The sequence below is a fragment of the Osmia lignaria genome, chromosome 5 (assembly GCF_051020975.1).
Source record: "Osmia lignaria lignaria isolate PbOS001 chromosome 5, iyOsmLign1, whole genome shotgun sequence".
Taxonomy (NCBI): domain Eukaryota; kingdom Metazoa; phylum Arthropoda; class Insecta; order Hymenoptera; family Megachilidae; genus Osmia; species Osmia lignaria.
The window spans coordinates 11,887,693-11,900,403 of record NC_135036.1 but is presented as its reverse complement, the minus strand read 5'-3'; the positions used below and the strand labels follow the sequence as shown (position 1 = coordinate 11,900,403).

Genomic DNA, 12,711 nt, shown 5'->3' with positions numbered 1-12,711 from the left:
GACGCAACAGCCAATCTCCACGGTCTGTTAATTAACTGTCCGCTTCCGGGTTTCATGTAATTGAATTATTTAGCAAGCCAGCGTCCGCCAGCTATTTTATAGAGACTTTCATGAATATCCGAATATTCATAGAATAATTACGCGGTATGCTTGAGAACGTCTGAGAAAAAGTTGCAGCTGGAATGGGAAACGTGAATACCGAACAAAGTTATTCCGGCCACTTCCGTTGACGTCTTTAATTTTTAATACCTTAGGAGAATTCATTTCTCCGTCGCGACGCGATGCGACGCGACGCGACGCGACGCGACGGGAGATTTTATTTTTCGCGGTAATTCTATGTAATTTGCTGTTTAATATTGTGGTCTTTCGAATGTAAAAGAGAAGGAAGTCCCGTTACACCGCAGAAACGAGTTTTGCTCTCGATAGAAGAAGCAAAATTAGTGCAAGCTTTTTTTATAAAAAAAAATGATAGAGTGGAAAGGTTGTTTAGTAACCGGAAGGATAAATCGATTCGATAGTTTCGATAGGTTGATAATGCTTCCTCGAAAGCATTCAGCGGTAGCCAGAATAATCGCGAGAGCGTTCTATTTGGTTGTTCTTGGAACGTGTAGCTCGAAAGGGTAAGAAGACCGTACGCACACGAGTGGCCGAGTGGAAATTCTCAAGTTTTCATGCAGACAGCCTTGGTCGTTGAGTCGGTGTAGCGATGCAACGATGCAGCGATGCAGCGGTGCACCAATCACGTTGAGTGCATATTCTTCAACCTATCCTTCTGTCCCTTCTTCACTGTTCTTTCTCGTCCTCTTTCAGACGTTACCGAGGAACACTCGGAAAACTTGTGCACTCGCGCAACATCGGCTTCATTTCTGTACACACGGTGCATGTATTCAGAACGTGTTCCTCTCGAGTTGGCCCCGTCGAGAATCGACGTAGACATCTCGTCTATGGCCTCCATTTTACTGGGATACCGAGTTACCCTCAACGTTTCACCCTGATAAGATCAATCATGCTCGCGTTGTTTCTTTTCTACCGCAGGAATAGGAATAACTCGACTATATTAAAAAATATGTAGGTAACAATCTATCCCAAATAGGTATGTATGTCTTATTCGCAGTACGGTAACTTGCAGCCTCTTAATTAATTCACGATTTCTTTTTTTCTTCGCGGCAACTCTTTCGGCGCCTTTTCACCCTGTGGATCATGAATTTTCGAGCACCTACCCCTTTTCACAGCCTCATCCTTCTCTCTCTCTCTCTCTCTCTCTCTCCTCTTCTTCGTTATCCTTCTTATCTTTGTCCTTTAATTTCATCGTTCGCGAACACAGCGTGCAAAATAAAGTCTCGACGAGACAATAATAAAATTAATCCGTGCGCGCGTCTTCAAAGGGATGTTGCGAGAGGATCGCGTAACCCTGCTACGGTTTATCAGGCATTAGGTCGTTAGCGAGGCTACATTATCATAAAATCGAAGCGCGTTAACGAGCGTGCCGCGTCGACGGATTAAAAATAGCTCAACTCACCCCTGCTTTTGTCGCGAACCCTATTCTCGGCTGGCTGAATGGGCCGAACGGGCTGAACCGGGAGGTGGCTCGTTGCACGATCCGCAGATTATCCACCTGCAATATCGACGTAAAATATTTCAACGTTTATTAGCAGTTTTTTTCTTTTCATAGGAAATTTCAGATCGAAATTTCAGACACTTGAAATTTGTTATTGTCACTTGGGTAATTTAGTTAGCTCGCTTGAAACTTTTCCATCTTTTGTCCGGTTTAGAAGTGGAAATTCAACGGTACGCAACGTTACTGTCTAACAGTTTTAAGACATTGTTCTTTTAAAAAATCAGAAACGATTCGTTTTGTAAAAGTTGATCAGATAGCCTGCAGTACAGGAGAAATCATTAAAACTTTTATAAGTTTCAGCCCCCCGCCCCCTCTGGTCGTGTCAAACGAAAAAAGTCGAAAGATATATTTCCCTGTAACGGCCAACTTTCCTCTCGAGCCCCGATTCTTAGTCCTCTTCTCTCATCCCGCAAAATCTGATTAAGCGATATTCTGGACGAGGTGTCGGGCTGAAGGGAAAGTTAACTGATAAATAGCGGCTAATTCGGCTAATAAGATCGGGAAGGCTGTTACAATTTTCGAGCCATTTAGACCAGTTTCTCTCACCGGGAAGCGAGGAAGTCAGGTTTCTCCGAATTTCGCTGAAACGATTTCCGTTTAACGCAGCGAACTGCATCCGTCGAGCGGTTTTTGCGACCCCTTCCTGTCGACGACGTTGAACGATCGTTTCCCCGTCCCGGCAAACTTCTTGCATACTTGTAGGATTCGTTGCGGGAATGATGGGCAATTTCAAAGGACGATTTAGGTAATCGCTAACTTCCTTCTTCCTTCCTTCCTTCCTTTTTCCACTTTTTCTTTTCGTTAACAAACGACAAAAGCGTGAAAAGAAATGGTAAGAGGTCTTGGCAGTATTTAGTTTCAACGTTTCTCGAATTATTATATTAATAATTAGAAATTAGAAACGTGTAGGTTTCGAGGGACAAAAAAAAATGGAAAACGCAAGAACGAGCCCCAAAATGATATAGCGCGAGTAGAGTGATCGAAAAGCGATAAAAAAGGAATACGAAATCAGGAGGCAGTTACATCGAGTGGCGTGAATAATCGAACTGGTCGAGGTCGACGTAAAAACGCGAACTTTATCCATGACATGAATACTAATTGGCGACAGGAGCGTGTTCTCGCGGACTCCAGTGGCCGGTGCACTTTTCCAAAGCTCGCTTAATTCGACCCGATGTCATTAACGTCTGTGATTCGCCGATAAATTATTCAGGGTAATTGGATTCGGAGCGGTATAAAATCCAGCCGGCCAATACCGTCCAACGTTCCTCTCTTGATCAGGGGAAATGTTTCTCACGGGGGATGTTTCACACGCGGGCAAATAGAGGCGAACAATCGGGTTCGATGTTCACTATTTAGCATTATACGTCGATAGCTTATCGTCCATTCACGAGCAATAGTTAAAGAAATTAAGTGTTCTTCGATATTATCGATCTCTAGTCTTTGAAATTCCCTTCGTAATCTTGAAAATAACAGCTGATATTTATTATCGTCTTGATTGACCTACTCTAATAGCATGGGCTGACATCGATATCCAGAAATGAAAAAAGATGGCCTTGTTATACCATACATATATAATAATTGACAATTTGTTGGATAGGATCCGTTGGATAGATGGAAGCAACATTGCACTCACGATCAGACGTGGCTAACTGCATTAGCACCCTTCCCGTGCTTCGAAGGTCCTTTGAGGGTGGCGTGGCAGCCGAATACCAATCAGTTATGTCAATTGGTCCCAACAAAGTAATGAATGGTAATTGCGAACCGCCGCGCTGTCCGGTCGCCGCGCCGTCCCTAGCAGTTTCCACCCCTGGCAGTTTAACACGATTCCATCAGCCATCGTCCACTTTCCATCCGTCACCAGTCGAGCCTCTCATCGATTTTAAATCGTCTAATCGGATTGTGTCGCGAACTGGCCGGCCAAAAGGTACGATAATCACCCTTGGACCCGTTCTCGACAGCCAACGAATCACGGGAAACGGGAAACGGGAAACGGGAAACGAAACGGGAAAAGTTTCTTCATGATCATCGGTCTGCTCTCATCCCCCTTTTTCCTCGACTCGACGTTTCTATTCTGCTGGAAACTCGTTTAAACGTCGTCGACCAACTATTTGAATGGCCACATCTGGGATGTCTATGACAACTTGGAAATTAGGCTTGTCTGAAATTTAGGGGATACCAGAATAGTGGCAGGGTGAGAGGAAATACCTGTTATCGCATTCGTCGTATCTGCAAAGTAATATTTCTAAGGATCTCTTTAATAGATTCATAATTGCGAGCATTCGCGCGAGCCGTATTGTAATAATTCACAGGCCACGAGCGCAACGAGTTGAAATCTTTTCGACGAAAGAGAAAGAAAATGAAAAAGAAGAAAGAGTAATCGAGCTGGTTGGACTCGTTATTCTCGCATCGTGAACCAGCATAACGTGGCCGGTGCAGGCCGTGCAGGACACGTTGGAAACCAAGGTTTCTGTATCTCTGTCTATCTGTTATCTGCTAATTACGCGAGGTAATTACGACTCTTGCATGACCAGTGGTCGCGTGGCTTGGAAAAATGGGATTCCACCTTGGTGATTACGCTCGTTGAACACCCCCATGTGTGCAACTGTGCACTGTGCACTGTGCATGGAATATTCTCTACTAATGCTTCTGTTTCTGGTAGGTCATTCTTCAACTCATTTTACGATATGTACCCACTTTCCTTTTCTTTCTCAAGAAAGAATCTTGAAACTTTTTATAAGAGAAATCCAGTACCACTTCTAATTATTATTATGGCAAAAAGTAAAAGATCGTCCAGCCAGTATTGGCAGAAGAGAATTCTTTTTATCCGTGTTGGAACTCGGCCACGCCGAGTAATTACGGTGAGCAGTTTATAGTTTATAGTTTATAGTTTAATCGAGGGTAATTAATGTTCGCGAGATAATGGGCTAATAATTGTTTACCAGCCATCCGTGCGATTGGTACACGAGCGGCTCGTTAATTTCAGACAACAGTTTCATTGCGGAAGCGGCGTGGTTTTTCTCAAGGGACTTTTTTCGCCCCAACCAACGTTCCAGCCATACACTGTTCACGCTTTATTATTCTTGTTCGGTTTACAACGAATTATTAATCCAAACGTGAGATTCGATGATCGTCCAGCGCAAAACGTAATCAATGTACGTTTCAATTCGTTCGTTGAACAATAATTGACAGACAACACGATTCCGATTATCTGCGATTCCAATTAATCCGACGCGACGCGACGCGATGATCCAGCCCTCGAAAATTACAGAATCGAATTAAATCACTGTTTACACGAAGCTTTCTTCCGATGCGACGCTGTTTATGATATTTGTGATCGATTCACCAAACTCGTATCGAGTTGCACGATAAACCGCGAGACGTCGGCAAACATTGTTTTCATCCTGGGTCAGATTGAAATTCACACATACATACGTGATTTCCTATTTATTATTCGCATCGATCTCCATTTTATTAGACAAGACTGGTAGAGTTTGAGTAACGTTGACACCAACGTATAATGTTTTTCAAAGGATCGCTAGAAGCTTATCTCGATTTGCGGTTTCGAATTAACAACGTAATTTCACCGTATGTGGATTTGCAACGACGAAAAAGATAGACGAAAGCACTTGCAACAGCAAACAAACGCTCTCGATATAAAGAGGGTTGGCTAGAAAGAAAGTTGTCGCACGTTATTGCACGATGTGAAACGTTAAGACGACGAGGTTCAAGAAACCGCACAACAAGTGTTGATCGATAAATCGAGTGTTGGCAAGCAATCACGAGAGGGTTAGTGCTCAGCTGGTGCATTATCGCGCGTCCTCGTTTTTCGAGGGGACGCTGAACGCTCGCTAACGGGTAACTCGTAAATACTCCAAGTCTTATAGTAAGATAGTTGACAAAAAACAACAATAATAATCTCTATGGTTTTATCAATTAAAAGTTTAATCGTATCTCATTGTCAGTTTCAAGCGATAGGTACCTACACAACCTATTGATATTTCGAGAAAAAAGGAAAGAAAAGAGAAAAAGTTTGAGTATAATAAAGATATTTTCTCTCGGATATCGTAGGTATCGACTTGTGTCGTTGAATGCACACGCGTGCATCAATATAAAAGAGGTAGGCATCTGGTACGCAAGAGGTGGCACCTGGTACCTGGCTAAAATCCCCTCGAAAGAGCGACGAGGTTGCTGGTAAGTGCACCAGTTCGCTGGCAATCCCCCATCTAGTAACAGGGTTCGTGTAAAGTGCTCGCAAATCAGACCCGATAAAATGGTAATCGCGCCCTTGGAAGGAGCGGCGTGTTGGCAAGAGAAAAGAAAACGAGGGTTAGTGCGAGAGTCCTCCTTCTACCGTCCACAATTTCTTCCGACACGCTGCCAATCAATGCTGCGGCGCGGTGGCGCGGCGGCGGCGCGGCGGCGCGGCGGCGCGGCGGAAAGTTCGTGCTTTTAAGAACATGCCACGCTCTCCAGACGTTCTTTTCTCTCCTCTTCCATTTTCTCTTTTTTCTTCCTTTAAAGCAAGGAGGAAAGCACGGTTATGATGGTTGTGATGGATGCGTTTGGTGTATTTTCAGCTAGAATTGTTTCTATGCTACGACGAATTACAAGCTTACCACGAAAAGAGAACATTGATGTAGTTCTGAATTGTATAATACTACGAACAAGTTGGCGGAAATATAACGGTCTGGTTAAGTAGTCCCGGTTCAAGTCGAGAGAGCAATAACGAGTGAATGCAACATCGTGCAAAAGTAATGAAAGATGGCTTGAGACTGCGAGAAAAGCTTTAAGACGAAGGCTTAAGACTTGATTAACTTTAACTCTGACGATGAGAAGTGTGGAAAGTCAGTGTAGGAAAGTTGCAGAACACAAAACGCAAGGACTTATTCGTAGAAATTCTTTGATGAGATGGAGAGTTTTGAAATTTCTACACTCCCAGGAAATAATCTGTTTCTGTGCATATACGAGGATCTAGTTTTCGACGTTAATCCTGTAGCAAGCATAGAGGGATCGAGTGTAAAGTTATCACGGTAACTATTTCGCTGAATCAAACGCGAACTTGGGAACGTGCAGTCTCGCTGTTGCAACTTGGACAAGTTCTATCGGCAGTCAGCTTAACGGGTGCATCTACATAACATACATGTACTTATACGTATACGGTGTGTCGGGTCGCAGATCGGCCAGGCTATGACAATCGCCGTCAAATTGTGCTCGACGCGAAACAGGCGTGGCTCTGCTCGATTCGCTATAACTAATTCCTTGATAACCTTGATAATTATTCAGGTTCCGATGCTGCTTCTTGACTGTCAATTTTCCAACAGCCGGATAATTATTTACCACGCTATTCGTCTCCATTCGTCTTTGAAATATATTTCATCGATGAAAACAGGCTTCCACGTTTGTGTTCATCTAGTTGGTCCATACTAAGTATGGGAAAATTGAATGAAAATATCAATTTAATCGGAAACCACTCGGTTCCGTCATTAGAAAGGAGGCGAAAGTTCTTAACTCGATGGAGTTCAATTTTTACCCGATGGACCTTTGACCTGAATTTCGACGATAAATTCGTTTCTTCGCGTAGCTGTAACGAGTTCGAAGGTTTCATTTGTTCGAAGCTTTCGCCCCCTCAAGAGAAAAGGATCGAGCTGCCACGGAAACAGAGAAAGGAGGATCGAGAAAAAGTAATCGAGGACGATTTATTGGGAGCGCTTGAAGGAACCGCTGCGCTGCGCTGGTGTCAATTACGTCGCCTAATTTTTCATCCTAAAACGCCTGATCCCATTCGTACACAGAACAGCGTGTTAATTAATGTTACGTGCTACGCTTTAATTAGTCAAAAAGGGTTGAGACATGAATAAGTGAGAAACGAGAAATACAATTTCTTCCTACGATGCGTTTGTTTTCAAGAAAATTTTTACCACGTTTCTAATTAATTTCATAAATGTATGCAACTTAATTAACTATCACGGTATGTTCTCAAGAACGACGGATGCCTGTTCAAAACGGAAAATGGGAATGTTGTTGTAGGCTTCGTTTCGAATTAGACATAATAATCGTTTTAATTTACAAGAATCTTATCGTTTGGGCACTTTGAAAGAAGATAAACAAACGATCAAGTGTACCTATAGGAAAACTGTATAGGATGGGAGGGGATTATAGAGCGTTAAAACGCTGAAACGCGCGATCACGAGCGTAATACAGCATAATCTCGATCGATCCGGTGAGAAAGCCCTATAATTCAAGATTGGAAACGGCCTAGTCAGCCCTAACGCAATAACGCTCGATGGTTCGCGATCGAATATCGTCTTTCTCTCTCTCTCCCTCTCTCCCTCTCTCTTTCTCCCCTATTAAATTCCTGGTCAAAATGCGCGAATACAGCGTTTATATTTTCCCCTGCGAGGAATATTCATAATAGCTGGCGGCTTCCGCCGATCGACAATTTATTTACAAACCAAATCGCCCAGCTACACCAACGAGATTACCTATTATCTCGCGATCAAATTAGCCACCACGGGGGTAGAGCGTTTAAGGGATCTTGTTCCTCTTGCTGGAAACGCTCTGTTATGCCAGAAAATTAAGCTAGTAAACAGCTCGTCGACTCGTCAAATATCTAACCTCGATTTTTTTATTTTATATTTCAGGAATCATGAAAATTCATGGGGAGTCTGTTGCCTGCTGTGGGAGTTTCACCAAGAGTGAGTAATTTTCAAATACAATAAGCGCATTCGTTATGACTGACACCCTTTAATTTTCAAGATGAAATAGAAATAGGTTCGCGTACTATATGTACCTATATGTACAATTTTCGAGTATCTACTAGTTAAAAATGTTTATTAATTTGTGCACCGAATCACGGTAAAACTTTTTCACGTTGCATTTCTCGGGGATTTTTCCCTCGAGGGTTAAGGTAACCTGAAATGAGTTTGCGATGGGATCGATAAAAGCACCGCCCTTAAAATTAATCGCAGCCCATCGATGTCGGAGATTCAATTACACAAATTCAATTACGCGGCTGATATTCCAAATAATCCGTTGAATAGAAGACAAAATCAATCGTACGGTGCGGTGGTGTAGCGCTCGAGAGGCACGGCTGTCGATTCTGAATTAAATTCAATCGGTTTGCTCGTAAATCAAACCAGTCGATTGCTACCAATCGTTTCTGTGTTTGATCCGACCATTCTTTCTATTTCAACGACTTCTTTCCTTCTTTCTTTCTCTCTTTTATCGTTGTAAGAAGCTGGGTTATTCCTTTTTAATCCTGTTTCCGTTGATTTGACTACGTTTAAATTGCTCCCAATATTGACACAGCTTTCACGCTTCCTTTTCTCGTCGTTTGACAAACGTTGACGCACTAATGGTACCGAAAACTTTTGCACGAGCATAGACGGTGTGAAAACATAGTAGTACCGTGTAAATGATATCGTGGAAGGATCGTTATGATTCTCTACAGTGTACTTACACTGTACGCGTACTTTACGCTCGATTCACGACGCTTTTGCTGTTGCACAAAAGGACTTCTTGTTATCGCTTTCAAGCTGCATAAGTGCTTTTCGAAGCATAAAACAATGTTTATTCGTAAGAAACGGGTCGACCGTATCCCTACTATGTGTAAATGTGACAGGACAGATCGCAATTTACCTGACGATATTTGCGCAATTTTCAAGACAGTAGAAAAAGCTTTGTGCGTTCTCACGAGCCACCAACCTCATGCATAATACAGAAACTGAAACGTAATTCATGAAATTCAGGTGTGTTTACGTAACGAAATTACGTATTAAATTTCGCTTATTCCATTATTAATATTCCATGGCACGCGGACTACGGATAAACTGGTTCGCGTGATTTGAATAATTTCAGAATACCTTCGATACGGCACACAATTTCCAGCATACTTTCCGATCAGACTGACATTCCATGGCAGTTTATAAATTGCATAAGTCGGGGGGCTTCGTGACAGATTGCAACTTACCTTTGAATAACAAGCGAGCCAATGTGTCGGCTCTTTTTAATCTTAATACTTGAAATAATTTGATACTTTTTTAAAGAGACGAAATTGCAAATAAAATTCACTTGAAATTCAATTGAAAATAATAGCTACGCTGTAGGACGACATGATTTCTGGTTGAAATTTGTGGTAACGATTTCGCGCAAATAAATAAACGAATAAACGAATAAACCAAGGCGAGACTGTGTATCGAGGTACTCGAATTGCCACTAAATTGCAATGGCAAGGGTGTGCGAAAGGGGTCGAGCGATCGTCGTTAACGAAGCGCAAACGAGTCGAGACACGACACGATACGGAAAACAATGACTGCACGTCGTGTCGCGCCGCGCCGCGCCGCGCCGCGCCGCGCCGCTTACGATTAGTTTTCCTTTCCACGGGGCTGACAACTTTTCGGATAAATGAAATATGTTGCAGGGGATCCCCTCGTTGGGATTTGCGCGCCAACTGTCTACACCTCGAGCCTGGAAACGCGATAGTGTCGCGCGTAATTAATTCGACCGGGCTCGTGTTACGTTCTACCAATTGCGAGAGCTGGATCGATTTCGTACGAGTCTTTGCAACCTTCGTGGAATATGAATTCCGAATTTTCCGACCGATGGATGGTCTTAATGTTGCTTATTAAGGGTGATCGAGGTGTAACGGCAGCAGTGTCTGATCGTTTTATTGGTCAATTTTTCTTCTTCGTCTTATATACATACACAAGTACCTAAAATATTCTGAGAACGCATCGCTCATGCATTTTTCCTTGTCTGTACAACAGTTCTCTTATTGTTAGGGAGTTTCAGCAAGCGATACTACCATGATACGACGACTCTTTTAGCCTTGCGCACCTCGTCATTTGCGATATTGCAGTTCACAAACTGTCCGGTAGCGAGGTCCTTTGAGATGTCATTGTTCCAAAGCAGTTCCATGCAGAATCGTGTGAACAAAAGCGGGTCGTGTTCGCTGCACTCTGTTTGCGATAACAGTATCCGCCATTGTTGTTACTTCGCAGTCGTGTATTTCAGTGCAACCGTTCAGTTTAACAGAGAAACGAAGAAACTTGCGTCTCGTTGAAATATTGACTTTAAGAAGCAACATTTTGATATCTTGAGAATCGTAAACGGGAAAAGTTTTATAATATGTACATAGTTTGATATTCTAATGCATATATAGAATTTCTCTGGTTACACGAAATAGTATGTACCTACTTTGCTGATAATATGTATAATAAAAGCATGTAAAGCAAGGATCAAAATGGTGCAATCTATATGTAAATAAAAGCACGCGTCGTGTAACTAGGAAATCCGATTTCTGCTGGAAAGTCAAAATAAAAAGCACGTTCGGTTTGACACGGTAGAAACGGTAGGTACGTAAAATCGTTTAACGAAATTCCATGATAGAGAGAACACAGTGGCAGATAGAAATTCAATTGATGATGAAGGTCGGAACAAAAGCTATGCGTGAGGCGATAGTTTTATTGGAAGTCGTTAAAATTGAAAAGCTAGGCAAAATTTCATTTTCATCTAGCAATCTTGCAAGATACTTTTTCACCTAACGTGATTCTCGATTATTTATCAGCCGAATCTAGCTCGTAATTTCAGCGGAAGAGAAACACGACCGTGATCGTTGCACGTTCGAGTTCGAGTTCGAGTTCGAGTTCGAGCTAATAAGTTAGTGGAAGATTATAAGGAGACCCGGACGAAAAGTTTGGAAAAGTTGAAAGAACTTTTCTCGTATTTCCTGCACGTATTTCTCGACTTGTTCTATCAGAGAAAGCAAAGCAGTGTGTGCGTAAAAATCGCGAACACGCGCGAAATCTCGAGGCTGAAAGGAGCGAAAAGGAAAAAGGACGAAAGCAATTTTTCGAGATTTTACGAATTCTCTATGTGCATTCACTCTCTCTTTTTTTTTTAGTTTTCTAAGCACGGAAGTTATTAAAGTTTTTGCAAAAAGTAATTACGTCCGACTAATTTTTCCTCTTTCTCTCGTTTGCGAAACGCTCGCGGTTGTTGCCACGACAAAGAACCATCGAGTCACGGGAAGAAGGGATCTAGAAGGAAGGAGAAACGAAGAAAAAGCGCTGGAAATTGTTTCTTCGCAAACTTTTAACAGGGGATAATTATTGCGCTACGAGTTTCCTGCACCGTTTCGCCGTAGATTGCTATTTCACAAATATAATAAATTCATTTAAAAGTTCGCCAACTTGTTTATTTTGTTCATAAATGCAGCCGAGTCGTGATAAATTTAAACTCGTAATCGTTACGCAGCCGGTAATGCGATTATTTCAACTATGAATCGGTCACGTTCCTATCAAATAGATTCTTTCTATTGAAAAGCTCTTCCCTCGTCCTTTTGATTCGTATCGCTTTCAGTCTGAGGTAAAAACACACTCTCCATTTACACGTTCAGAAATGGAAGAATAGCTTTTTTTTATTATCCTTAGAATATACTTATTGTTAGCGGTGATTTCTCTTCGGTTCTAGCGGTAAGAAACACGGCCAGGGTAAATGTTCTTGGACAAGAAAATTATTCATCTCGTAAGCATGTATTTTAATAATTGCTACGAACAACGTAATTCCCGGGAATTGCTCGTAAAATAATGGAAAACGACGTTCATTTGCGTTCGAGATAAAAAGCTATGGGAGAAGAACTTTTACGTAAACTTACTTACTCGGTTCATAAATAATCTTACTAAATGTTTGTAAATATGCTTAACAGAGAGAGAGAGAGAGAGAGAATTGAAAAGGTTTTGAACGAGTCTAGCGTGACGATGAAAGCGTTAAAGACAGCGAACGATACGTGTATGTAAGTAGTATAGATTTACGATAAGTCAGGCGGGTACCTATTCGGTAGGGTAGTAGTACGGTAGATGGCCATTCATTGTTGGTAGGTGGTCAGACATGGGAAATCGGGAGAATAGAAGCACAGGTGGACAGAAAGCTTCTTGTTATATTAAACTTTAAAGTCATATAAGTAGAATAGATCTGTAAATGGTCAGACTAGGCCATTCAGTTGGATAGAACCTCGGGTGTAGTATGGCTATTGATCAGTAGAAACCAGGCTGATACGATTTCGTACGAATGTAGCCGAAAAAATCTTTGTCTTA

The 12,711-nt window shown here is 42.1% G+C and overlaps 1 protein-coding gene and 1 long non-coding RNA gene across 14 annotated transcripts in view; one reads left to right on the top strand and one right to left on the bottom strand.

Annotated features, from left to right (window-relative positions):
• The window catches only part of LOC117604847 (uncharacterized), a 218,149-nt gene that overhangs the window by 31,080 nt on the left and 174,358 nt on the right, over positions 1-12,711 (bottom strand). For 8 of the 10 annotated variants that reach the window (XM_076688276.1, XM_076688277.1, XM_034325359.2 and 5 more), the window contains one exon: positions 1,520-1,615. The exons of 1 other annotated variant lie outside the window; for it this stretch is intronic. The gene's annotated coding sequence lies outside the window, so the exon portion shown is untranslated. Of the gene's footprint in view, positions 1-1,519; positions 1,616-3,251; positions 4,003-12,711 lie in introns of those variants that run through there. One more of the 10 variants, XM_034325365.2, reaches the window with a different exon arrangement.
• LOC143305305 (uncharacterized) overlaps positions 1-12,711 on the top strand; it is a 158,166-nt gene that overhangs the window by 55,648 nt on the left and 89,807 nt on the right. For 3 of the 4 annotated variants that reach the window (XR_013062176.1, XR_013062175.1, XR_013062173.1), the window contains exon 3: positions 8,260-8,313. This is a non-coding gene — a long non-coding RNA (uncharacterized LOC143305305). Of the gene's footprint in view, positions 1-8,259; positions 8,483-12,711 lie in introns of those variants that run through there. The other variant, XR_013062174.1, reaches the window with a different exon arrangement.